The 24,437-nt window shown below is 56.2% G+C and overlaps 12 non-coding genes across 12 annotated transcripts; all 12 read left to right on the forward strand.

The window, feature by feature from the left end:
• The first annotated feature begins 1,649 nt into the window (after positions 1-1,649).
• LOC136143427 (small nucleolar RNA SNORD116) lies at positions 1,650-1,741 on the forward strand. The gene has a single exon (XR_010658018.1). It is a non-coding gene; the product is annotated as a small nucleolar RNA SNORD116 (small nucleolar RNA).
• A 1,181-nt stretch (positions 1,742-2,922) lies between these two features.
• Positions 2,923-3,015, forward strand: LOC136143443 (small nucleolar RNA SNORD116). Its single transcript, XR_010658034.1, has one exon. It is a non-coding gene; the product is annotated as a small nucleolar RNA SNORD116 (small nucleolar RNA).
• Positions 3,016-5,450: 2,435 nt separating this feature from the next.
• On the forward strand, positions 5,451-5,542 carry LOC136143428 (small nucleolar RNA SNORD116). Its single transcript, XR_010658019.1, has one exon. It is a non-coding gene; the product is annotated as a small nucleolar RNA SNORD116 (small nucleolar RNA).
• Positions 5,543-6,723: 1,181 nt separating this feature from the next.
• LOC136143444 (small nucleolar RNA SNORD116) lies at positions 6,724-6,816 on the forward strand. The gene has a single exon (XR_010658035.1). It is a non-coding gene; the product is annotated as a small nucleolar RNA SNORD116 (small nucleolar RNA).
• Positions 6,817-9,251: 2,435 nt separating this feature from the next.
• Positions 9,252-9,343, forward strand: LOC136143429 (small nucleolar RNA SNORD116). Its single transcript, XR_010658020.1, has one exon. It is a non-coding gene; the product is annotated as a small nucleolar RNA SNORD116 (small nucleolar RNA).
• Positions 9,344-10,524: 1,181 nt separating this feature from the next.
• On the forward strand, positions 10,525-10,617 carry LOC136143445 (small nucleolar RNA SNORD116). The gene has a single exon (XR_010658036.1). It is a non-coding gene; the product is annotated as a small nucleolar RNA SNORD116 (small nucleolar RNA).
• Positions 10,618-13,052: 2,435 nt separating this feature from the next.
• On the forward strand, positions 13,053-13,144 carry LOC136143430 (small nucleolar RNA SNORD116). Its single transcript, XR_010658021.1, has one exon. It is a non-coding gene; the product is annotated as a small nucleolar RNA SNORD116 (small nucleolar RNA).
• A 1,181-nt stretch (positions 13,145-14,325) lies between these two features.
• On the forward strand, positions 14,326-14,418 carry LOC136143446 (small nucleolar RNA SNORD116). The gene has a single exon (XR_010658037.1). It is a non-coding gene; the product is annotated as a small nucleolar RNA SNORD116 (small nucleolar RNA).
• A 2,435-nt stretch (positions 14,419-16,853) lies between these two features.
• On the forward strand, positions 16,854-16,945 carry LOC136143431 (small nucleolar RNA SNORD116). Its single transcript, XR_010658022.1, has one exon. It is a non-coding gene; the product is annotated as a small nucleolar RNA SNORD116 (small nucleolar RNA).
• Positions 16,946-18,126: 1,181 nt separating this feature from the next.
• On the forward strand, positions 18,127-18,219 carry LOC136143448 (small nucleolar RNA SNORD116). Its single transcript, XR_010658039.1, has one exon. It is a non-coding gene; the product is annotated as a small nucleolar RNA SNORD116 (small nucleolar RNA).
• Positions 18,220-20,654: 2,435 nt separating this feature from the next.
• On the forward strand, positions 20,655-20,746 carry LOC136143432 (small nucleolar RNA SNORD116). The gene has a single exon (XR_010658023.1). It is a non-coding gene; the product is annotated as a small nucleolar RNA SNORD116 (small nucleolar RNA).
• A 1,181-nt stretch (positions 20,747-21,927) lies between these two features.
• LOC136143449 (small nucleolar RNA SNORD116) lies at positions 21,928-22,020 on the forward strand. Its single transcript, XR_010658040.1, has one exon. It is a non-coding gene; the product is annotated as a small nucleolar RNA SNORD116 (small nucleolar RNA).
• The last annotated feature ends 2,417 nt before the right edge of the window (positions 22,021-24,437 follow it).

The following is a 24,437-nucleotide window of genomic DNA, read 5'->3' on the forward strand; positions in this document are numbered from 1 at the left end:
CTCCTTGTTCGATTAACTTCATGGCGGGTCCCCGTGCTAGCGAATGGTTGCCTTCGTGGCACAGTATGGTTTCTTCTCATGGGGGAGGATTTGGAGGCCGTGAGGTGTTTGTCCCTGTCTGTCCACGTTCCCCCTGTGTTGAAGATGTGAAGGTGTTCCTCAGTACAGCCCAGCATCTTTAATACACCCAGCCCACATAGCGATCCCTGAGGATTGCAGATCTTCCCGGAGGTCATTGGGCACAACTAGGCGGAAAGAAGGGAGTTGGCTGCCGAGGAACAGCTACAGCTTTAAGGGCAGGAGAGGATGTGTGGTGCGGGGGTCATTTTTCCTGCCACCCGCTGGTGCGTCCAGACTGTGATATCCGGCGTGCCTGGCCACAGGCCAGACAAGTCATAGCGGTTCAAGTGTCTAGGCTGTTGGCTGGGTTCTCTCATTGCACGGCTGTGGGTAACACGTTGCTTCTAGAAGACCTGGGCCTCACGGTTTCTCCGAGGGCACGTCACCGACGGGCCCAGAGTGCGAAAGTGCCAGCCACCACTGCAGGTGGCCCAATGGCTGTAACTCTTTGCTCCGCCACTTTGCGCACTGGAATGGCTCCCACGCCATCAGGCTGCAAGTGTTTTCCCCGCCGCGCTAGGCATCGGAATGGTTCGCATGCCATAAACTTTGTGTGTGGGCCAAGGTTAGGTCATCTGTCTTAACAGCAGGCCGGGAAGTATGCCTGCTGGTGAGTCTCCCTTGATCAGTCCAGGCGTTCCTCACGTACCCTTTGTCCCGGGTCCCTACGAGCCCCTTTTGATGGAGGCCGTCATATTCGGCCAAGGGCCCTTCCCTTGTGGAAGATCTGTTCCCCTTCAGTGCGCATCCTTTTAGTGGAAGCATATGTGCCAAGGGCGGATGAGTTCACCTGCAGGGCACTGACTCTTAGTCTGAGGGGGCACAGTTGCCCTGACGGGGTCTCAGGGGTTGAGGAAGACATCCTTTTCCTGTGCTGGAGGGGAGAGTGCTCAGGAGAGGAGTTGCAGGGCCTGAGAGCAGGGGGTGGTTGGACAACGGGGCTCTTTCTCCCGATGGCCACAGGCCCTGAAGGCGTCTGCTCTACGTTGCTTTCACATTTGCCTGCAGGCACACAGGCAAGATGGGCAGCAAGTGAAATGTTGAGGGGAGATAGAGTACTCATCGCTGGGTGGTATCGCCCTTTCCCTCGGTGCCCCCGTGCACCCTCCTCACTGACGCGTGTGTTCTCTCACCCCAAGCCAGGTGGAATGCCAAGAAAGGAATTCCAGCAGCAGAGCAACCTGGGGCCATCCGTATAATCCGCGCTTCCCGGTGAAGTGAGGAGGAGGAGTCTCGCAAGGGTGTTGGGGTGCATTCCACGAGGATCCTGATTTAACCCTTGTTGCGGTAAGCAGCACTTCTGTGCTAAAACCTAGAGGTTTCACCACGGGAACCTGTGCAACGGGGCTATACCCTCACCTTCCGACCTTTTCTCGGGGAGCACGAGCTTCGACGCCCTGAGAACTGGCTGCATTTCCTGCTCCAATGGCTCGGCTCTGGCCGCTTGCATATGCTGACATGATTCAGCTCAATGGGTGTCCCATGGTGGAATCTGCAACTTTCCATGTCCAGCGTTTGAGCATGTGCTTGGATCGATGATGACCCCCACTAATGCATTCCTTGGAAATCTGAACAAAATGAGTGAGAAACCACTACCGTCTCCTCATTGGAACTGAGGTCCAGCACGTAGCTCCCAAAAGGAAAGGAGGGAGAGGTTGACGTCGCGTTTGCTGCCGTGAGAGTCCACAGCCACGTTGTTCAAGTTGAGGGTTGTGGCCGTCTCATGGGGAGAAGAGCCATTGGGAAAGGAGCCTGGGATGCCAATCCATGCGGGAAGGCTGGGGACAGCGTGCCGTCTCTGGGTTCCTTGGTCGAGCCAGGGCTTCTGTCCCCTGCCACGGACGAGCATGCGGATAGGAAAGGAAGCGTGAACCGTTGGTGGTCCATTCGACTGCACTTGAGTTCTACAGGCCGCCGCCACCGGCTACTCGTTGCCTTGTGCCCTCAGAGAAAGGGAAGTCTATGCTCAGGGTGAGAGCAGGATTCCTGGCCTAAGGCAGGCTTCCTTGTCATGTGTTCCTTGGGCGACCACATGCAGTTTAGGTTTCTCGTGATGAGAGGAGAAATCCAATGGGCCATTGTCCCCGGGAGGTTGGCCAAGCTGACGGCTCCTCCTCGGGTTGTGTCCTGCTTGTGTGTGCTGCGTGAAGGGGCTAGAAAAGGCCTTAGTCAATCTTAGTCACGGCAGGCTTCTCTGGTGAGGCGTGGCTCTGGCATCTTTCCGTGACACATTGGGATCCCGGGGGAGAGAGAATATCAAGCCGAGTGAAAAAGACACGTGTGATGGCTGGCTAAGCCCGCAGGTTTACTGGTGGGTGGATAGATGGACGGTGGCCCTAGGGATCCTGGAACACACTTTCCCTTGTTGCGCCCGTGCACCCTCCTCAAGTACGCGTGTGTTCTCTCAGCCCGGATCAGGTGGAATACCAAGGAAGGAGTACCAGCAGCAGAGCAGCCTGGGGCCATCCGTATAATTCGTGATGACCGGTGAAGTGAGGAGAAGGAGTCTTGCAGGGGTGTTGGCGCACATTCTGTGAGGATCCTGGTTTAAACCTTGTTGCGGTAAGCGGCACTTCTTTGCTAAAGCCTAGAGGTTTGGCTACGGTAAATTGAAAAAGGGGAGACACACTCACTTGCTGGCCTTTTCTCGGGGAACACGAGCTTTGATGCCCTGAGAACTGGCTGCATTTCCTGCTCCATTGCTCGACACTGGCCGCTTCTGTATGCTGACCTGATTCAGCTCACTGGCCGTCCCGTGATGGAATCTGCAACTTTGCATGTCCAAGGTTTGAGCATGTGCTTGGATCGACGATGACTCCCACAAGTGTATTCCCCGGAAATCTGAAAAAAAATGAGTGAGAAACCCCTACCGTCACCTCATTGGAACTGAGGTCCAGCATGTGGCTCCAATAAGGACAGTAGGGAGAGGTTCACATTGCATGTGCTGCTGTGTGTGTCCACGGCCACGTTGTTCAAGTGGAGGGCTGTGGCCATCTCATGGGGAGAAAAGCCACTGGGAATGGAGCCTGGGATGCCAATTCAGGTGGGAAGCCTAGGGAGAGCGTGCCGTCTGTGGGCTCCTTGGTCTAGCCAGGACTGCTGTCCGCTGCCACTGTTAAGCATGTGGGTAGCAGAGGAAGTGCGAGCCATTGGTGGTCCTCTCGCCTGTACTTGAGTTCTACAAGCCGCCCCCACCGTCTGGTCGTTGCCTTGCGCCCTCACAGAAACAAGTCTCTCTGCCCATGGTCAGAGCAGGACTCCTGGCCTAGGGAAGGCTTCTTTGACACGATCTGCTTCGGAGACCAGATGCAGTTTAGGTTCCTCCTGATGAGGGGAGAAATCCAATGGGCCATTGTCCCCGGCAGGTGGGCCAAGCTGATGGCTCCTCCTCGGGGTGTGTCCGGCCTGTGTGTGCTCTGTGAAGAGGCTAGAAAATGCCTTAGTTAAGATAAGTCACAGCAAGCTTCTTTGGTGAGGGGTGGCTCTGGCATCTTTCCGTGACACGTTGGGATCCCCGTGGAGGGGGAAGGGCAAGGTGAGTGAAAAAGACACGTGAGACGGCTGGCAAAGCCCACATGTTTACTGGTGGGTGGAGAGCTCGACAGAATCCATGGAGCGTTTGGAGGCATGTGTAGAGAGGGAACACGGGAGCTCATTTGTGGACTGTCCCGCCCTTTTCCTCTCCTTGTTCGATTAACTTCATGGCGGGTCCCCGTGCTAGCGAATGGTTGCCTTCGTGGCACAGTATGGTTTCTTCTCATGGGGGAGGATTTGGAGGCCGTGAGGTGTTTGTCCCTGTCTGTCCACGTTCCCCCTGTGTTGAAGATGTGAAGGTGTTCCTCAGTACAGCCCAGCATCTTTAATACACCCAGCCCACATAGCGATCCCTGAGGATTGCAGATCTTCCCGGAGGTCATTGGGCACAACTAGGCGGAAAGAAGGGAGTTGGCTGCCGAGGAACAGCTACAGCTTTAAGGGCAGGAGAGGATGTGTGGTGCGGGGGTCATTTTTCCTGCCACCCGCTGGTGCGTCCAGACTGTAGTATCCGGCGTGCCTGGCCACAGGCCAGACAAGTCATAGCGGTTCAAGTGTCTAGGCTGTTGGCTGGGTTCTCTCATTGCACGGCTGTGGGTAACACGTTGCTTCTAGAAGACCTGGGCCTCACGGTTTCTCCGAGGGCACGTCACCGACGGGCCCAGAGTGCGAAAGTGCCAGCCACCACTGCAGGTGGCCCAATGGCTGTAACTCTTTGCTCCGCCACTTTGCGCACTGGAATGGCTCCCACGCCATCAGGCTGCAAGTGTTTTCCCCGCCGCGCTAGGCATCGGAATGGTTCGCATGCCATAAACTTTGTGTGTGGGCCAAGGTTAGGTCATCTGTCTTAACAGCAGGCCGGGAAGTATGCCTGCTGGTGAGTCTCCCTTGATCAGTCCAGGCGTTCCTCACGTACCCTTTGTCCCGGGTCCCTACGAGCCCCTTTTGATGGAGGCCGTCATATTCGGCCAAGGGCCCTTCCCTTGTGGAAGATCTGTTCCCCTTCAGTGCGCATCCTTTTAGTGGAAGCATATGTGCCAAGGGCGGATGAGTTCACCTGCAGGGCACTGACTCTTAGTCTGAGGGGGCACAGTTGCCCTGACGGGGTCTCAGGGGTTGAGGAAGACATCCTTTTCCTGTGCTGGAGGGGAGAGTGCTCAGGAGAGGAGTTGCAGGGCCTGAGAGCAGGGGGTGGTTGGACAACGGGGCTCTTTCTCCCGATGGCCACAGGCCCTGAAGGCGTCTGCTCTACGTTGCTTTCACATTTGCCTGCAGGCACACAGGCAAGATGGGCAGCAAGTGAAATGTTGAGGGGAGATAGAGTACTCATCGCTGGGTGGTATCGCCCTTTCCCTCGGTGCCCCCGTGCACCCTCCTCACTGACGCGTGTGTTCTCTCACCCCAAGCCAGGTGGAATGCCAAGAAAGGAATTCCAGCAGCAGAGCAACCTGGGGCCATCCGTATAATCCGCGCTTCCCGGTGAAGTGAGGAGGAGGAGTCTCGCAAGGGTGTTGGGGTGCATTCCACGAGGATCCTGATTTAACCCTTGTTGCGGTAAGCAGCACTTCTGTGCTAAAACCTAGAGGTTTCACCACGGGAACCTGTGCAACGGGGCTATACCCTCACCTTCCGACCTTTTCTCGGGGAGCACGAGCTTCGACGCCCTGAGAACTGGCTGCATTTCCTGCTCCAATGGCTCGGCTCTGGCCGCTTGCATATGCTGACATGATTCAGCTCGATGGGTGTCCCATGGTGGAATCTGCAACTTTCCATGTCCAGCGTTTGAGCATGTGCTTGGATCGATGATGACCCCCACTAATGCATTCCTTGGAAATCTGAACAAAATGAGTGAGAAACCACTACCGTCTCCTCATTGGAACTGAGGTCCAGCACGTAGCTCCCAAAAGGAAAGGAGGGAGAGGTTGACGTCGCGTTTGCTGCCGTGAGAGTCCACAGCCACGTTGTTCAAGTTGAGGGTTGTGGCCGTCTCATGGGGAGAAGAGCCATTGGGAAAGGAGCCTGGGATGCCAATCCATGCGGGAAGGCTGGGGACAGCGTGCCGTCTCTGGGTTCCTTGGTCGAGCCAGGGCTTCTGTCCCCTGCCACGGACGAGCATGCGGATAGGAAAGGAAGCGTGAACCGTTGGTGGTCCATTCGACTGCACTTGAGTTCTACAGGCCGCCGCCACCGGCTACTCGTTGCCTTGTGCCCTCAGAGAAAGGGAAGTCTATGCTCAGGGTGAGAGCAGGATTCCTGGCCTAAGGCAGGCTTCCTTGTCATGTGTTCCTTGGGCGACCACATGCAGTTTAGGTTTCTCGTGATGAGAGGAGAAATCCAATGGGCCATTGTCCCCGGGAGGTTGGCCAAGCTGACGGCTCCTCCTCGGGTTGTGTCCTGCTTGTGTGTGCTGCGTGAAGGGGCTAGAAAAGGCCTTAGTCAATCTTAGTCACGGCAGGCTTCTCTGGTGAGGCGTGGCTCTGGCATCTTTCCGTGACACATTGGGATCCCGGGGGAGAGAGAATATCAAGCCGAGTGAAAAAGACACGTGTGATGGCTGGCTAAGACGGCAGGTTTACTGGTGGGTGGATAGATGGACGGTGGCCCTAGGGATCCCGGAACACACTTTCCCTTGTTGCGCCCGTGCACCCTCCTCAAGTACGCGTGTGTTCTCTCAGCCCGGATCAGGTGGAATACCAAGGAAGGAGTACCAGCAGCAGAGCAGCCTGGGGCCATCCGTATAATTCGTGATGACCGGTGAAGTGAGGAGAAGGAGTCTTGCAGGGGTGTTGGCGCACATTCCGTGAGGATCCTGGTTTAAACCTTGTTGCGGTAAGCGGCACTTCTTTGCTAAAGCCTAGAGGTTTGGCTACGGTAAATTGAAAAAGGGGAGACACACTCACTTGCTGGCCTTTTCTCGGGGAACACGAGCTTTGATGCCCTGAGAACTGGCTGCATTTCCTGCTCCATTGCTCGACACTGGCCGCTTCTGTATGCTGACCTGATTCAGCTCGCTGGCCGTCCCGTGATGGAATCTGCAACTTTGCATGTCCAAGGTTTGAGCATGTGCTTGGATCGACGATGACTCCCACAAGTGTATTCCCCGGAAATCTGAAAAAAAATGAGTGAGAAACCCCTACCGTCACCTCATTGGAACTGAGGTCCAGCATGTGGCTCCAATAAGGACAGTAGGGAGAGGTTCACATTGCATGTGCTGCTGTGTGTGTCCACGGCCACGTTGTTCAAGTGGAGGGCTGTGGCCATCTCATGGGGAGAAAAGCCACTGGGAATGGAGCCTGGGATGCCAATTCAGGTGGGAAGCCTAGGGAGAGCGTGCCGTCTGTGGGCTCCTTGGTCTAGCCAGGACTGCTGTCCGCTGCCACTGTTAAGCATGTGGGTAGCAGAGGAAGTGCGAGCCATTGGTGGTCCTCTCGCCTGTACTTGAGTTCTACAAGCCGCCCCCACCGTCTGGTCGTTGCCTTGCGCCCTCACAGAAACAAGTCTCTCTGCCCATGGTCAGAGCAGGACTCCTGGCCTAGGGAAGGCTTCTTTGACACGATCTGCTTCGGAGACCAGATGCAGTTTAGGTTCCTCCTGATGAGGGGAGAAATCCAATGGGCCATTGTCCCCGGCAGGTGGGCCAAGCTGATGGCTCCTCCTCGGGGTGTGTCCGGCCTGTGTGTGCTCTGTGAAGAGGCTAGAAAATGCCTTAGTTAAGATAAGTCACAGCAAGCTTCTTTGGTGAGGGGTGGCTCTGGCATCTTTCCGTGACACGTTGGGATCCCCGTGGAGGGGGAAGGGCAAGGTGAGTGAAAAAGACACGTGAGACGGCTGGCAAAGCCCACATGTTTACTGGTGGGTGGAGAGCTCGACAGAATCCATGGAGCGTTTGGAGGCATGTGTAGAGAGGGAACACGGGAGCTCATTTGTGGACTGTCCCGCCCTTTTCCTCTCCTTGTTCGATTAACTTCATGGCGGGTCCCCGTGCTAGCGAATGGTTGCCTTCGTGGCACAGTATGGTTTCTTCTCATGGGGGAGGATTTGGAGGCCGTGAGGTGTTTGTCCCTGTCTGTCCACGTTCCCCCTGTGTTGAAGATGTGAAGGTGTTCCTCAGTACAGCCCAGCATCTTTAATACACCCAGCCCACATAGCGATCCCTGAGGATTGCAGATCTTCCCGGAGGTCATTGGGCACAACTAGGCGGAAAGAAGGGAGTTGGCTGCCGAGGAACAGCTACAGCTTTAAGGGCAGGAGAGGATGTGTGGTGCGGGGGTCATTTTTCCTGCCACCCGCTGGTGCGTCCAGACTGTAGTATCCGGCGTGCCTGGCCACAGGCCAGACAAGTCATAGCGGTTCAAGTGTCTAGGCTGTTGGCTGGGTTCTCTCATTGCACGGCTGTGGGTAACACGTTGCTTCTAGAAGACCTGGGCCTCACGGTTTCTCCGAGGGCACGTCACCGACGGGCCCAGAGTGCGAAAGTGCCAGCCACCACTGCAGGTGGCCCAATGGCTGTAACTCTTTGCTCCGCCACTTTGCGCACTGGAATGGCTCCCACGCCATCAGGCTGCAAGTGTTTTCCCCGCCGCGCTAGGCATCGGAATGGTTCGCATGCCATAAACTTTGTGTGTGGGCCAAGGTTAGGTCATCTGTCTTAACAGCAGGCCGGGAAGTATGCCTGCTGGTGAGTCTCCCTTGATCAGTCCAGGCGTTCCTCACGTACCCTTTGTCCCGGGTCCCTACGAGCCCCTTTTGATGGAGGCCGTCATATTCGGCCAAGGGCCCTTCCCTTGTGGAAGATCTGTTCCCCTTCAGTGCGCATCCTTTTAGTGGAAGCATATGTGCCAAGGGCGGATGAGTTCACCTGCAGGGCACTGACTCTTAGTCTGAGGGGGCACAGTTGCCCTGACGGGGTCTCAGGGGTTGAGGAAGACATCCTTTTCCTGTGCTGGAGGGGAGAGTGCTCAGGAGAGGAGTTGCAGGGCCTGAGAGCAGGGGGTGGTTGGACAACGGGGCTCTTTCTCCCGATGGCCACAGGCCCTGAAGGCGTCTGCTCTACGTTGCTTTCACATTTGCCTGCAGGCACACAGGCAAGATGGGCAGCAAGTGAAATGTTGAGGGGAGATAGAGTACTCATCGCTGGGTGGTATCGCCCTTTCCCTCGGTGCCCCCGTGCACCCTCCTCACTGACGCGTGTGTTCTCTCACCCCAAGCCAGGTGGAATGCCAAGAAAGGAATTCCAGCAGCAGAGCAACCTGGGGCCATCCGTATAATCCGCGCTTCCCGGTGAAGTGAGGAGGAGGAGTCTCGCAAGGGTGTTGGGGTGCATTCCACGAGGATCCTGATTTAACCCTTGTTGCGGTAAGCAGCACTTCTGTGCTAAAACCTAGAGGTTTCACCACGGGAACCTGTGCAACGGGGCTATACCCTCACCTTCCGACCTTTTCTCGGGGAGCACGAGCTTCGACGCCCTGAGAACTGGCTGCATTTCCTGCTCCAATGGCTCGGCTCTGGCCGCTTGCATATGCTGACATGATTCAGCTCGATGGGTGTCCCATGGTGGAATCTGCAACTTTCCATGTCCAGCGTTTGAGCATGTGCTTGGATCGATGATGACCCCCACTAATGCATTCCTTGGAAATCTGAACAAAATGAGTGAGAAACCACTACCGTCTCCTCATTGGAACTGAGGTCCAGCACGTAGCTCCCAAAAGGAAAGGAGGGAGAGGTTGACGTCGCGTTTGCTGCCGTGAGAGTCCACAGCCACGTTGTTCAAGTTGAGGGTTGTGGCCGTCTCATGGGGAGAAGAGCCATTGGGAAAGGAGCCTGGGATGCCAATCCATGCGGGAAGGCTGGGGACAGCGTGCCGTCTCTGGGTTCCTTGGTCGAGCCAGGGCTTCTGTCCCCTGCCACGGACGAGCATGCGGATAGGAAAGGAAGCGTGAACCGTTGGTGGTCCATTCGACTGCACTTGAGTTCTACAGGCCGCCGCCACCGGCTACTCGTTGCCTTGTGCCCTCAGAGAAAGGGAAGTCTATGCTCAGGGTGAGAGCAGGATTCCTGGCCTAAGGCAGGCTTCCTTGTCATGTGTTCCTTGGGCGACCAGATGCAGTTTAGGTTTCTCGTGATGAGAGGAGAAATCCAATGGGCCATTGTCCCCGGGAGGTTGGCCAAGCTGACGGCTCCTCCTCGGGTTGTGTCCTGCTTGTGTGTGCTGCGTGAAGGGGCTAGAAAAGGCCTTAGTCAATCTTAGTCACGGCAGGCTTCTCTGGTGAGGCGTGGCTCTGGCATCTTTCCGTGACACATTGGGATCCCGGGGGAGAGAGAATATCAAGCCGAGTGAAAAAGACACGTGTGATGGCTGGCTAAGACGGCAGGTTTACTGGTGGGTGGATAGATGGACGGTGGCCCTAGGGATCCCGGAACACACTTTCCCTTGTTGCGCCCGTGCACCCTCCTCAAGTACGCGTGTGTTCTCTCAGCCCGGATCAGGTGGAATACCAAGGAAGGAGTACCAGCAGCAGAGCAGCCTGGGGCCATCCGTATAATTCGTGATGACCGGTGAAGTGAGGAGAAGGAGTCTTGCAGGGGTGTTGGCGCACATTCCGTGAGGATCCTGGTTTAAACCTTGTTGCGGTAAGCGGCACTTCTTTGCTAAAGCCTAGAGGTTTGGCTACGGTAAATTGAAAAAGGGGAGACACACTCACTTGCTGGCCTTTTCTCGGGGAACACGAGCTTTGATGCCCTGAGAACTGGCTGCATTTCCTGCTCCATTGCTCGACACTGGCCGCTTCTGTTTGCTGACCTGATTCAGCTCGCTGGCCGTCCCGTGATGGAATCTGCAACTTTGCATGTCCAAGGTTTGAGCATGTGCTTGGATCGACGATGACTCCCACAAGTGTATTCCCCGGAAATCTGAAAAAAAATGAGTGAGAAACCCCTACCGTCACCTCATTGGAACTGAGGTCCAGCATGTGGCTCCAATAAGGACAGTAGGGAGAGGTTCACATTGCATGTGCTGCTGTGTGTGTCCACGGCCACGTTGTTCAAGTGGAGGGCTGTGGCCATCTCATGGGGAGAAAAGCCACTGGGAATGGAGCCTGGGATGCCAATTCAGGTGGGAAGCCTAGGGAGAGCGTGCCGTCTGTGGGCTCCTTGGTCTAGCCAGGACTGCTGTCCGCTGCCACTGTTAAGCATGTGGGTAGCAGAGGAAGTGCGAGCCATTGGTGGTCCTCTCGCCTGTACTTGAGTTCTACAAGCCGCCCCCACCGTCTGGTCGTTGCCTTGCGCCCTCACAGAAACAAGTCTCTCTGCCCATGGTCAGAGCAGGACTCCTGGCCTAGGGAAGGCTTCTTTGACACGATCTGCTTCGGAGACCAGATGCAGTTTAGGTTCCTCCTGATGAGGGGAGAAATCCAATGGGCCATTGTCCCCGGCAGGTGGGCCAAGCTGATGGCTCCTCCTCGGGGTGTGTCCGGCCTGTGTGTGCTCTGTGAAGAGGCTAGAAAATGCCTTAGTTAAGATAAGTCACAGCAAGCTTCTTTGGTGAGGGGTGGCTCTGGCATCTTTCCGTGACACGTTGGGATCCCCGTGGAGGGGGAAGGGCAAGGTGAGTGAAAAAGACACGTGAGACGGCTGGCAAAGCCCACATGTTTACTGGTGGGTGGAGAGCTCGACAGAATCCATGGAGCGTTTGGAGGCATGTGTAGAGAGGGAACACGGGAGCTCATTTGTGGACTGTCCCGCCCTTTTCCTCTCCTTGTTCGATTAACTTCATGGCGGGTCCCCGTGCTAGCGAATGGTTGCCTTCGTGGCACAGTATGGTTTCTTCTCATGGGGGAGGATTTGGAGGCCGTGAGGTGTTTGTCCCTGTCTGTCCACGTTCCCCCTGTGTTGAAGATGTGAAGGTGTTCCTCAGTACAGCCCAGCATCTTTAATACACCCAGCCCACATAGCGATCCCTGAGGATTGCAGATCTTCCCGGAGGTCATTGGGCACAACTAGGCGGAAAGAAGGGAGTTGGCTGCCGAGGAACAGCTACAGCTTTAAGGGCAGGAGAGGATGTGTGGTGCGGGGGTCATTTTTCCTGCCACCCGCTGGTGCGTCCAGACTGTAGTATCCGGCGTGCCTGGCCACAGGCCAGACAAGTCATAGCGGTTCAAGTGTCTAGGCTGTTGGCTGGGTTCTCTCATTGCACGGCTGTGGGTAACACGTTGCTTCTAGAAGACCTGGGCCTCACGGTTTCTCCGAGGGCACGTCACCGACGGGCCCAGAGTGCGAAAGTGCCAGCCACCACTGCAGGTGGCCCAATGGCTGTAACTCTTTGCTCCGCCACTTTGCGCACTGGAATGGCTCCCACGCCATCAGGCTGCAAGTGTTTTCCCCGCCGCGCTAGGCATCGGAATGGTTCGCATGCCATAAACTTTGTGTGTGGGCCAAGGTTAGGTCATCTGTCTTAACAGCAGGCCGGGAAGTATGCCTGCTGGTGAGTCTCCCTTGATCAGTCCAGGCGTTCCTCACGTACCCTTTGTCCCGGGTCCCTACGAGCCCCTTTTGATGGAGGCCGTCATATTCGGCCAAGGGCCCTTCCCTTGTGGAAGATCTGTTCCCCTTCAGTGCGCATCCTTTTAGTGGAAGCATATGTGCCAAGGGCGGATGAGTTCACCTGCAGGGCACTGACTCTTAGTCTGAGGGGGCACAGTTGCCCTGACGGGGTCTCAGGGGTTGAGGAAGACATCCTTTTCCTGTGCTGGAGGGGAGAGTGCTCAGGAGAGGAGTTGCAGGGCCTGAGAGCAGGGGGTGGTTGGACAACGGGGCTCTTTCTCCCGATGGCCACAGGCCCTGAAGGCGTCTGCTCTACGTTGCTTTCACATTTGCCTGCAGGCACACAGGCAAGATGGGCAGCAAGTGAAATGTTGAGGGGAGATAGAGTACTCATCGCTGGGTGGTATCGCCCTTTCCCTCGGTGCCCCCGTGCACCCTCCTCACTGACGCGTGTGTTCTCTCACCCCAAGCCAGGTGGAATGCCAAGAAAGGAATTCCAGCAGCAGAGCAACCTGGGGCCATCCGTATAATCCGCGCTTCCCGGTGAAGTGAGGAGGAGGAGTCTCGCAAGGGTGTTGGGGTGCATTCCACGAGGATCCTGATTTAACCCTTGCTGCGGTAAGCAGCACTTCTGTGCTAAAACCTAGAGGTTTCACCACGGGAACCTGTGCAACGGGGCTATACCCTCACCTTCCGACCTTTTCTCGGGGAGCACGAGCTTCGACGCCCTGAGAACTGGCTGCATTTCCTGCTCCAATGGCTCGGCTCTGGCCGCTTGCATATGCTGACATGATTCAGCTCGATGGGTGTCCCATGGTGGAATCTGCAACTTTCCATGTCCAGCGTTTGAGCATGTGCTTGGATCGATGATGACCCCCACTAATGCATTCCTTGGAAATCTGAACAAAATGAGTGAGAAACCACTACCGTCTCCTCATTGGAACTGAGGTCCAGCACGTAGCTCCCAAAAGGAAAGGAGGGAGAGGTTGACGTCGCGTTTGCTGCCGTGAGAGTCCACAGCCACGTTGTTCAAGTTGAGGGTTGTGGCCGTCTCATGGGGAGAAGAGCCATTGGGAAAGGAGCCTGGGATGCCAATCCATGCGGGAAGGCTGGGGACAGCGTGCCGTCTCTGGGTTCCTTGGTCGAGCCAGGGCTTCTGTCCCCTGCCACGGACGAGCATGCGGATAGGAAAGGAAGCGTGAACCGTTGGTGGTCCATTCGACTGCACTTGAGTTCTACAGGCCGCCGCCACCGGCTACTCGTTGCCTTGTGCCCTCAGAGAAAGGGAAGTCTATGCTCAGGGTGAGAGCAGGATTCCTGGCCTAAGGCAGGCTTCCTTGTCATGTGTTCCTTGGGCGACCACATGCAGTTTAGGTTTCTCGTGATGAGAGGAGAAATCCAATGGGCCATTGTCCCCGGGAGGTTGGCCAAGCTGACGGCTCCTCCTCGGGTTGTGTCCTGCTTGTGTGTGCTGCGTGAAGGGGCTAGAAAAGGCCTTCGTCAATCTTAGTCACGGCAGGCTTCTCTGGTGAGGCGTGGCTCTGGCATCTTTCCGTGACACATTGGGATCCCGGGGGAGAGAGAATATCAAGCCGAGTGAAAAAGACACGTGTGATGGCTGGCTAAGCCCGCAGGTTTACTGGTGGGTGGATAGATGGACGGTGGCCCTAGGGATCCCGGAACACACTTTCCCTTGTTGCGCCCGTGCACCCTCCTCAAGTACGCGTGTGTTCTCTCAGCCCGGATCAGGTGGAATACCAAGGAAGGAGTACCAGCAGCAGAGCAGCCTGGGGCCATCCGTATAATTCGTGATGACCGGTGAAGTGAGGAGAAGGAGTCTTGCAGGGGTGTTGGCGCACATTCCGTGAGGATCCTGGTTTAAACCTTGTTGCGGTAAGCGGCACTTCTTTGCTAAAGCCTAGAGGTTTGGCTACGGTAAATTGAAAAAGGGGAGACACACTCACTTGCTGGCCTTTTCTCGGGGAACACGAGCTTTGATGCCCTGAGAACTGGCTGCATTTCCTGCTCCATTGCTCGACACTGGCCGCTTCTGTATGCTGACCTGATTCAGCTCGCTGGCCGTCCCGTGATGGAATCTGCAACTTTGCATGTCCAAGGTTTGAGCATGTGCTTGGATCGACGATGACTCCCACAAGTGTATTCCCCGGAAATCTGAAAAAAAATGAGTGAGAAACCCCTACCGTCACCTCATTGGAACTGAGGTCCAGCATGTGGCTCCAATAAGGACAGTAGGGAGAGGTTCACATTGCATGTGCTGCTGTGTGTGTCCACGGCCACGTTGTTCAAGTGGAGGGCTGTGGCCATCTCATGGGGAGAAAAGCCACTGGGAATGGAGCCTGGGATGCCAATTCAGGTGGGAAGCCTAGGGAGAGCGTGCCGTCTGTGGGCTCCTTGGTCTAGCCAGGACTGCTGTCCGCTGCCACTGTTAAGCATGTGGGTAGCAGAGGAAGTGCGAGCCATTGGTGGTCCTCTCGCCTGTACTTGAGTTCTACAAGCCGCCCCCACCGTCTGGTCGTTGCCTTGCGCCCTCACAGAAACAAGTCTCTCTGCCCATGGTCAGAGCAGGACTCCTGGCCTAGGGAAGGCTTCTTTGACACGATCTGCTTCGGAGACCAGATGCAGTTTAGGTTCCTCCTGATGAGGGGAGAAATCCAATGGGCCATTGTCCCCGGCAGGTGGGCCAAGCTGATGGCTCCTCCTCGGGGTGTGTCCGGCCTGTGTGTGCTCTGTGAAGAGGCTAGAAAATGCCTTAGTTAAGATAAGTCACAGCAAGCTTCTTTGGTGAGGGGTGGCTCTGGCATCTTTCCGTGACACGTTGGGATCCCCGTGGAGGGGGAAGGGCAAGGTGAGTGAAAAAGACACGTGAGACGGCTGGCAAAGCCCACATGTTTACTGGTGGGTGGAGAGCTCGACAGAATCCATGGAGCGTTTGGAGGCATGTGTAGAGAGGGAACACGGGAGCTCATTTGTGGACTGTCCCGCCCTTTTCCTCTCCTTGTTCGATTAACTTCATGGCGGGTCCCCGTGCTAGCGAATGGTTGCCTTCGTGGCACAGTATGGTTTCTTCTCATGGGGGAGGATTTGGAGGCCGTGAGGTGTTTGTCCCTGTCTGTCCACGTTCCCCCTGTGTTGAAGATGTGAAGGTGTTCCTCAGTACAGCCCAGCATCTTTAATACACCCAGCCCACATAGCGATCCCTGAGGATTGCAGATCTTCCCGGAGGTCATTGGGCACAACTAGGCGGAAAGAAGGGAGTTGGCTGCCGAGGAACAGCTACAGCTTTAAGGGCAGGAGAGGATGTGTGGTGCGGGGGTCATTTTTCCTGCCACCCGCTGGTGCGTCCAGACTGTGATATCCGGCGTGCCTGGCCACAGGCCAGACAAGTCATAACGGTTCAAGTGTCTAGGCTGTTGGCTGGGTTCTCTCATTGCACGGCTGTGGGTAACACGTTGCTTCTAGAAGACCTGGGCCTCACGGTTTCTCCGAGGGCACGTCACCGACGGGCCCAGAGTGCGAAAGTGCCAGCCACCACTGCAGGTGGCCCAATGGCTGTAACTCTTTGCTCCGCCACTTTGCGCACTGGAATGGCTCCCACGCCATCAGGCTGCAAGTGTTTTCCCCGCCGCGCTAGGCATCGGAATGGTTCGCATGCCATAAACTTTGTGTGTGGGCCAAGGTTAGGTCATCTGTCTTAACAGCAGGCCGGGAAGTATGCCTGCTGGTGAGTCTCCCTTGATCAGTCCAGGCGTTCCTCACGTACCCTTTGTCCCGGGTCCCTACGAGCCCCTTTTGATGGAGGCCGTCATATTCGGCCAAGGGCCCTTCCCTTGTGGAAGATCTGTTCCCCTTCAGTGCGCATCCTTTTAGTGGAAGCATATGTGCCAAGGGCGGATGAGTTCACCTGCAGGGCACTGACTCTTAGTCTGAGGGGGCACAGTTGCCCTGACGGGGTCTCAGGGGTTGAGGAAGACATCCTTTTCCTGTGCTGGAGGGGAGAGTGCTCAGGAGAGGAGTTGCAGGGCCTGAGAGCAGGGGGTGGTTGGACAACGGGGCTCTTTCTCCCGATGGCCACAGGCCCTGAAGGCGTCTGCTCTACGTTGCTTTCACATTTGCCTGCAGGCACACAGGCAAGATGGGCAGCAAGTGAAATGTTGAGGGGAGATAGAGTACTCATCGCTGGGTGGTATCGCCCTTTCCCTCGGTGCCCCCGTGCACCCTCCTCACTGACGCGTGTGTTCTCTCACCCCAAGCCAGGTGGAATGCCAAGAAAGGAATTCCAGCAGCAGAGCAACCTGGGGCCATCCGTATAATCCGCGCTTCCCGGTGAAGTGAGGAGGAGGAGTCTCGCAAGGGTGTTGGGGTGCATTCCACGAGGATCCTGATTTAACCCTTGTTGCGGTAAGCAGCACTTCTGTGCTAAAACCTAGAGGTTTCACCACGGGAACCTGTGCAACGGGGCTATACCCTCACCTTCCGACCTTTTCTCGGGGAGCACGAGCTTCGACGCCCTGAGAACTGGCTGCATTTCCTGCTCCAATGGCTCGGCTCTGGCCGCTTGCATATGCTGACATGATTCAGCTCGATGGGTGTCCCATGGTGGAATCTGCAACTTTCCATGTCCAGCGTTTGAGCATGTGCTTGGATCGATGATGACCCCCACTAATGCATTCCTTGGAAATCTGAACAAAATGAGTGAGAAACCACTACCGTCTCCTCATTGGAACTGAGGTCCAGCACGTAGCTCCCAAAAGGAAAGGAGGGAGAGGTTGACGTCGCGTTTGCTGCCGTGAGAGTCCACAGCCACGTTGTTCAAGTTGAGGGTTGTGGCCGTCTCATGGGGAGAAGAGCCATTGGGAAAGGAGCCTGGGATGCCAATCCATGCGGGAAGGCTGGGGACAGCGTGCCGTCTCTGGGTTCCTTGGTCGAGCCAGGGCTTCTGTCCCCTGCCACGGACGAGCATGCGGATAGGAAAGGAAGCGTGAACCGTTGGTGGTCCATTCGACTGCACTTGAGTTCTACAGGCCGCCGCCACCGGCTACTCGTTGCCTTGTGCCCTCAGAGAAAGGGAAGTCTATGCTCAGGGTGAGAGCAGGATTCCTGGCCTAAGGCAGGCTTCCTTGTCATGTGTTCCTTGGGCGACCACATGCAGTTTAGGTTTCTCGTGATGAGAGGAGAAATCCAATGGGCCATTGTCCCCGGGAGGTTGGCCAAGCTGACGGCTCCTCCTCGGGTTGTGTCCTGCTTGTGTGTGCTGCGTGAAGGGGCTAGAAAAGGCCTTAGTCAATCTTAGTCACGGCAGGCTTCTCTGGTGAGGCGTGGCTCTGGCATCTTTCCGTGACACATTGGGATCCCGGGGGAGAGAGAATATCAAGCCGAGTGAAAAAGACACGTGTGATGGCTGGCTAAGCCCGCAGGTTTACTGGTGGGTGGATAGATGGACGGTGGCCCTAGGGATCCCGGAACACACTTTCCCTTGTTGCGCCCGTGCACCCTCCTCAAGTACGCGTGTGTTCTCTCAGCCCGGATCAGGTGGAATACCAAGGAAGGAGTACCAGCAGCAGAGCAGCCTGGGGCCATCCGTATAATTCGTGATGACCGGTGAAGTGAGGAGAAGGAGTCTTGCAGGGGTGTTGGCGCACATTCCGTGAGGATCCTGGTTTAAACCTTGTTGCGGTAAGCGGCACTTCTTTGCTAAAGCCTAGAGGTTTGGCTACGGTAAATTGAAAAAGGGGAGACACACTCACTTGCTGGCCTTTTCTCGGGGAACACGAGCTTTGATGCCCTGAGAACTGGCTGCATTTCCTGCTCCATTGCTCGACACTGGCCGCTTCTGTATGCTGACCTGATTCAGCTCGCTGGCCGTCCCGTGATGGAATCTGCAACTTTGCATGTCCAAGGTTTGAGCATGTGCTTGGATCGACGATGACTCCCACAAGTGTATTCCCCGGAAATCTGAAAAAAAATGAGTGAGAAACCCCTACCGTCACCTCATTGGAACTGAGGTCCAGCATGTGGCTCCAATAAGGACAGTAGGGAGAGGTTCACATTGCATGTGCTGCTGTGTGTGTCCACGGCCACGTTGTTCAAGTGGAGGGCTGTGGCCATCTCATGGGGAGAAAAGCCACTGGGAATGGAGCCTGGGATGCCAATTCAGGTGGGAAGCCTAGGGAGAGCGTGCCGTCTGTGGGCTCCTTGGTCTAGCCAGGACTGCTGTCCGCTGCCACTGTTAAGCATGTGGGTAGCAGAGGAAGTGCGAGCCATTGGTGGTCCTCTCGCCTGTACTTGAGTTCTACAAGCCGCCCCCACCGTCTGGTCGTTGCCTTGCGCCCTCACAGAAACAAGTCTCTCTGCCCATGGTCAGAGCAGGACTCCTGGCCTAGGGAAGGCTTCTTTGACACGATCTGCTTCGGAGACCAGATGCAGTTTAGGTTCCTCCTGATGAGGGGAGAAATCCAATGGGCCATTGTCCCCGGCAGGTGGGCCAAGCTGATGGCTCCTCCTCGGGGTGTGTCCGGCCTGTGTGTGCTCTGTGAAGAGGCTAGAAAATGCCTTAGTTAAGATAAGTCACAGCAAGCTTCTTTGGTGAGGGGTGGCTCTGGCATCTTTCCGTGACACGTTGGGATCCCCGTGGAGGGGGAAGGGCAAGGTGAGTGAAAAAGACACGTGAGACGGCTGGCAAAGCCCACATGTTTACTGGTGGGTGGAGAGCTCGACAGAATCCATGGAGCGTTTGGAGGCATGTGTAGAGAGGGAACACGGGAGCTCATTTGTGGACTGTCCCGCCCTTTTCCTCTCCTTGTTCGATTAACTTCATGGCGGGTCCCCGTGCTAGCGAATGGTTGCCTTCGTGGCACAGTATGGTTTCTTCTCATGGGGGAGGATTTGGAGGCCGTGAGGTGTTTGTCCCTGTCTGTCCACGTTCCCCCTGTGTTGAAGATGTGAAGGTGTTCCTCAGTACAGCCCAGCATCTTTAATACACCCAGCCCACATAGCGATCCCTGAGGATTGCAGATCTTCCCGGAGGTCATTGGGCACAACTAGGCGGAAAGAAGGGAGTTGGCTGCCGAGGAACAGCTACAGCTTTAAGGGCAGGAGAGGATGTGTGGTGCGGGGGTCATTTTTCCTGCCACCCGCTGGTGCGTCCAGACTGTAGTATCCGGCGTGCCTGGCCACAGGCCAGACAAGTCATAGCGGTTCAAGTGTCTAGGCTGTTGGCTGGGTTCTCTCATTGCACGGCTGTGGGTAACACGTTGCTTCTAGAAGACCTGGGCCTCACGGTTTCTCCGAGGGCACGTCACCGACGGGCCCAGAGTGCGAGAGTGCCAGCCACCACTGCAGGTGGCCCAATGGCTGTAACTCTTTGCTCCGCCACTTTGCGCACTGGAATGGCTCCCACGCCATCAGGCTGCAAGTGTTTTCCCCGCCGCGCTAGGCATCGGAATGGTTCGCATGCCATAAACTTTGTGTGTGGGCCAAGGTTAGGTCATCTGTCTTAACAGCAGGCCGGGAAGTATGCCTGCTGGTGAGTCTCCCTTGATCAGTCCAGGCGTTCCTCACGTACCCTTTGTCCCGGGTCCCTACGAGCCCCTTTTGATGGAGGCCGTCATATTCGGCCAAGGGCCCTTCCCTTGTGGAAGATCTGTTCCCCTTCAGTGCGCATCCTTTTAGTGGAAGCATATGTGCCAAGGGCGGATGAGTTCACCTGCAGGGCACTGACTCTTAGTCTGAGGGGGCACAGTTGCCCTGACGGGGTCTCAGGGGTTGAGGAAGACATCCTTTTCCTGTGCTGGAGGGGAGAGTGCTCAGGAGAGGAGTTGCAGGGCCTGAGAGCAGGGGGTGGTTGGACAACGGGGCTCTTTCTCCCGATGGCCACAGGCCCTGAAGGCGTCTGCTCTACGTTGCTTTCACATTTGCCTGCAGGCACACAGGCAAGATGGGCAGCAAGTGAAATGTTGAGGGGAGATAGAGTACTCATCGCTGGGTGGTATCGCCCTTTCCCTCGGTGCCCCCGTGCACCCTCCTCACTGACGCGTGTGTTCTCTCACCCCAAGCCAGGTGGAATGCCAAGAAAGGAATTCCAGCAGCAGAGCAACCTGGGGCCATCCGTATAATCCGCGCTTCCCGGTGAAGTGAGGAGGAGGAGTCTCGCAAGGGTGTTGGGGTGCATTCCACGAGGATCCTGATTTAACCCTTGTTGCGGTAAGCAGCACTTCTGTGCTAAAACCTAGAGGTTTCACCACGGGAACCTGTGCAACGGGGCTATACCCTCACCTTCCGACCTTTTCTCGGGGAGCACGAGCTTCGACGCCCTGAGAACTGGCTGCATTTCCTGCTCCAATGGCTCGGCTCTGGCCGCTTGCATATGCTGACATGATTCAGCTCGATGGGTGTCCCATGGTGGAATCTGCAACTTTCCATGTCCAGCGTTTGAGCATGTGCTTGGATCGATGATGACCCCCACTAATGCATTCCTTGGAAATCTGAACAAAATGAGTGAGAAACCACTACCGTCTCCTCATTGGAACTGAGGTCCAGCACGTAGCTCCCAAAAGGAAAGGAGGGAGAGGTTGACGTCGCGTTTGCTGCCGTGAGAGTCCACAGCCACGTTGTTCAAGTTGAGGGTTGTGGCCGTCTCATGGGGAGAAGAGCCATTGGGAAAGGAGCCTGGGATGCCAATCCATGCGGGAAGGCTGGGGACAGCGTGCCGTCTCTGGGTTCCTTGGTCGAGCCAGGGCTTCTGTCCCCTGCCACGGACGAGCATGCGGATAGGAAAGGAAGCGTGAACCGTTGGTGGTCCATTCGACTGCACTTGAGTTCTACAGGCCGCCGCCACCGGCTACTCGTTGCCTTGTGCCCTCAGAGAAAGGGAAGTCTATGCTCAGGGTGAGAGCAGGATTCCTGGCCTAAGGCAGGCTTCCTTGTCATGTGTTCCTTGGGCGACCACATGCAGTTTAGGTTTCTCGTGATGAGAGGAGAAATCCAATGGGCCATTGTCCCCGGGAGGTTGGCCAAGCTGACGGCTCCTCCTCGGGTTGTGTCCTGCTTGTGTGTGCTGCGTGAAGGGGCTAGAAAAGGCCTTAGTCAATCTTAGTCACGGCAGGCTTCTCTGGTGAGGCGTGGCTCTGGCATCTTTCCGTGACACATTGGGATCCCGGGGGAGAGAGAATATCAAGCCGAGTGAAAAAGACACGTGTGATGGCTGGCTAAGCCCGCAGGTTTACTGGTGGGTGGATAGATGGACGGTGGCCCTAGGGATCCCGGAACACACTTTCCCTTGTTGCGCCCGTGCACCCTCCTCAAGTACGCGTGTGTTCTCTCAGCCCGGATCAGGTGGAATACCAAGGAAGGAGTACCAGCAGCAGAGCAGCCTGGGGCCATCCGTATAATTCGTGATGACCGGTGAAGTGAGGAGAAGGAGTCTTGCAGGGGTGTTGGCGCACATTCCGTGAGGATCCTGGTTTAAACCTTGTTGCGGTAAGCGGCACTTCTTTGCTAAAGCCTAGAGGTTTGGCTACGGTAAATTGAAAAAGGGGAGACACACTCACTTGCTGGCCTTTTCTCGGGGAACACGAGCTTTGATGCCCTGAGAACTGGCTGCATTTCCTGCTCCATTGCTCGACACTGGCCGCTTCTGTATGCTGACCTGATTCAGCTCGCTGGCCGTCCCGTGATGGAATCTGCAACTTTGCATGTCCAAGGTTTGAGCATGTGCTTGGATCGACGATGACTCCCACAAGTGTATTCCCCGGAAATCTGAAAAAAAATGAGTGAGAAACCCCTACCGTCACCTCATTGGAACTGAGGTCCAGCATGTGGCTCCAATAAGGACAGTAGGGAGAGGTTCACATTGCATGTGCTGCTGTGTGTGTCCACGGCCACGTTGTTCAAGTGGAGGGCTGTGGCCATCTCATGGGGAGAAAAGCCACTGGGAATGGAGCCTGGGATGCCAATTCAGGTGGGAAGCCTAGGGAGAGCGTGCCGTCTGTGGGCTCCTTGGTCTAGCCAGGACTGCTGTCCGCTGCCACTGTTAAGCATGTGGGTAGCAGAGGAAGTGCGAGCCATTGGTGGTCCTCTCGCCTGTACTTGAGTTCTACAAGCCGCCCCCACCGTCTGGTCGTTGCCTTGCGCCCTCACAGAAACAAGTCTCTCTGCCCATGGTCAGAGCAGGACTCCTGGCCTAGGGAAGGCTTCTTTGACACGATCTGCTTCGGAGACCAGATGCAGTTTAGGTTCCTCCTGATGAGGGGAGAAATCCAATGGGCCATTGTCCCCGGCAGGTGGGCCAAGCTGATGGCTCCTCCTCGGGGTGTGTCCGGCCTGTGTGTGCTCTGTGAAGAGGCTAGAAAATGCCTTAGTTAAGATAAGTCACAGCAAGCTTCTTTGGTGAGGGGTGGCTCTGGCATCTTTCCGTGACACGTTGGGATCCCCGTGGAGGGGGAAGGGCAAGGTGAGTGAAAAAGACACGTGAGACGGCTGGCAAAGCCCACATGTTTACTGGTGGGTGGAGAGCTCGACAGAATCCATGGAGCGTTTGGAGGCATGTGTAGAGAGGGAACACGGGAGCTCATTTGTGGACTGTCCCGCCCTTTTCCTCTCCTTGTTCGATTAACTTCATGGCGGGTCCCCGTGCTAGCGAATGGTTGCCTTCGTGGCACAGTATGGTTTCTTCTCATGGGGGAGGATTTGGAGGCCGTGAGGTGTTTGTCCCTGTCTGTCCACGTTCCCCCTGTGTTGAAGATGTGAAGGTGTTCCTCAGTACAGCCCAGCATCTTTAATACACCCAGCCCACATAGCGATCCCTGAGGATTGCAGATCTTCCCGGAGGTCATTGGGCACAACTAGGCGGAAAGAAGGGAGTTGGCTGCCGAGGAACAGCTACAGCTTTAAGGGCAGGAGAGGATGTGTGGTGCGGGGGTCATTTTTCCTGCCACCCGCTGGTGCGTCCAGACTGTAGTATCCGGCGTGCCTGGCCACAGGCCAGACAAGTCATAGCGGTTCAAGTGTCTAGGCTGTTGGCTGGGTTCTCTCATTGCACGGCTGTGGGTAACACGTTGCTTCTAGAAGACCTGGGCCTCACGGTTTCTCCGAGGGCACGTCACCGACGGGCCCAGAGTGCGAGAGTGCCAGCCACCACTGCAGGTGGCCCAATGGCTGTAACTCTTTGCTCCGCCACTTTGCGCACTGGAATGGCTCCCACGCCATCAGGCTGCAAGTGTTTTCCCCGCCGCGCTAGGCATCGGAATGGTTCGCATGCCATAAACTTTGTGTGTGGGCCAAGGTTAGGTCATCTGTCTTAACAGCAGGCCGGGAAGTATGCCTGCTGGTGAGTCTCCCTTGATCAGTCCAGGCGTTCCTCACGTACCCTTTGTCCCGGGTCCCTACGAGCCCCTTTTGATGGAGGCCGTCATATTCGGCCAAGGGCCCTTCCCTTGTGGAAGATCTGTTCCCCTTCAGTGCGCATCCTTTTAGTGGAAGCATATGTGCCAAGGGCGGATGAGTTCACCTGCAGGGCACTGACTCTTAGTCTGAGGGGGCACAGTTGCCCTGACGGGGTCTCAGGGGTTGAGGAAGACATCCTTTTCCTGTGCTGGAGGGGAGAGTGCTCAGGAGAGGAGTTGCAGGGCCTGAGAGCAGGGGGTGGTTGGACAACGGGGCTCTTTCTCCCGATGGCCACAGGCCCTGAAGGCGTCTGCTCTACGTTGCTTTCACATTTGCCTGCAGGCACACAGGCAAGATGGGCAGCAAGTGAAATGTTGAGGGGAGATAGAGTACTCATCGCTGGGTGGTATCGCCCTTTCCCTCGGTGCCCCCGTGCACCCTCCTCACTGACGCGTGTGTTCTCTCACCCCAAGCCAGGTGGAATGCCAAGAAAGGAATTCCAGCAGCAGAGCAACCTGGGGCCATCCGTATAATCCGCGCTTCCCGGTGAAGTGAGGAGGAGGAGTCTCGCAAGGGTGTTGGGGTGCATTCCACGAGGATCCTGATTTAACCCTTGTTGCGGTAAGCAGCACTTCTGTGCTAAAACCTAGAGGTTTCACCACGGGAACCTGTGCAACGGGGCTATACCCTCACCTTCCGACCTTTTCTCGGGGAGCACGAGCTTCGACGCCCTGAGAACTGGCTGCATTTCCTGCTCCAATGGCTCGGCTCTGGCCGCTTGCATATGCTGACATGATTCAGCTCGATGGGTGTCCCATGGTGGAATCTGCAACTTTCCATGTCCA

This window comes from Phocoena phocoena, unplaced genomic scaffold, assembly GCF_963924675.1.
Source record: "Phocoena phocoena unplaced genomic scaffold, mPhoPho1.1 SCAFFOLD_372, whole genome shotgun sequence".
NCBI lineage: Eukaryota > Metazoa > Chordata > Mammalia > Artiodactyla > Phocoenidae > Phocoena > Phocoena phocoena.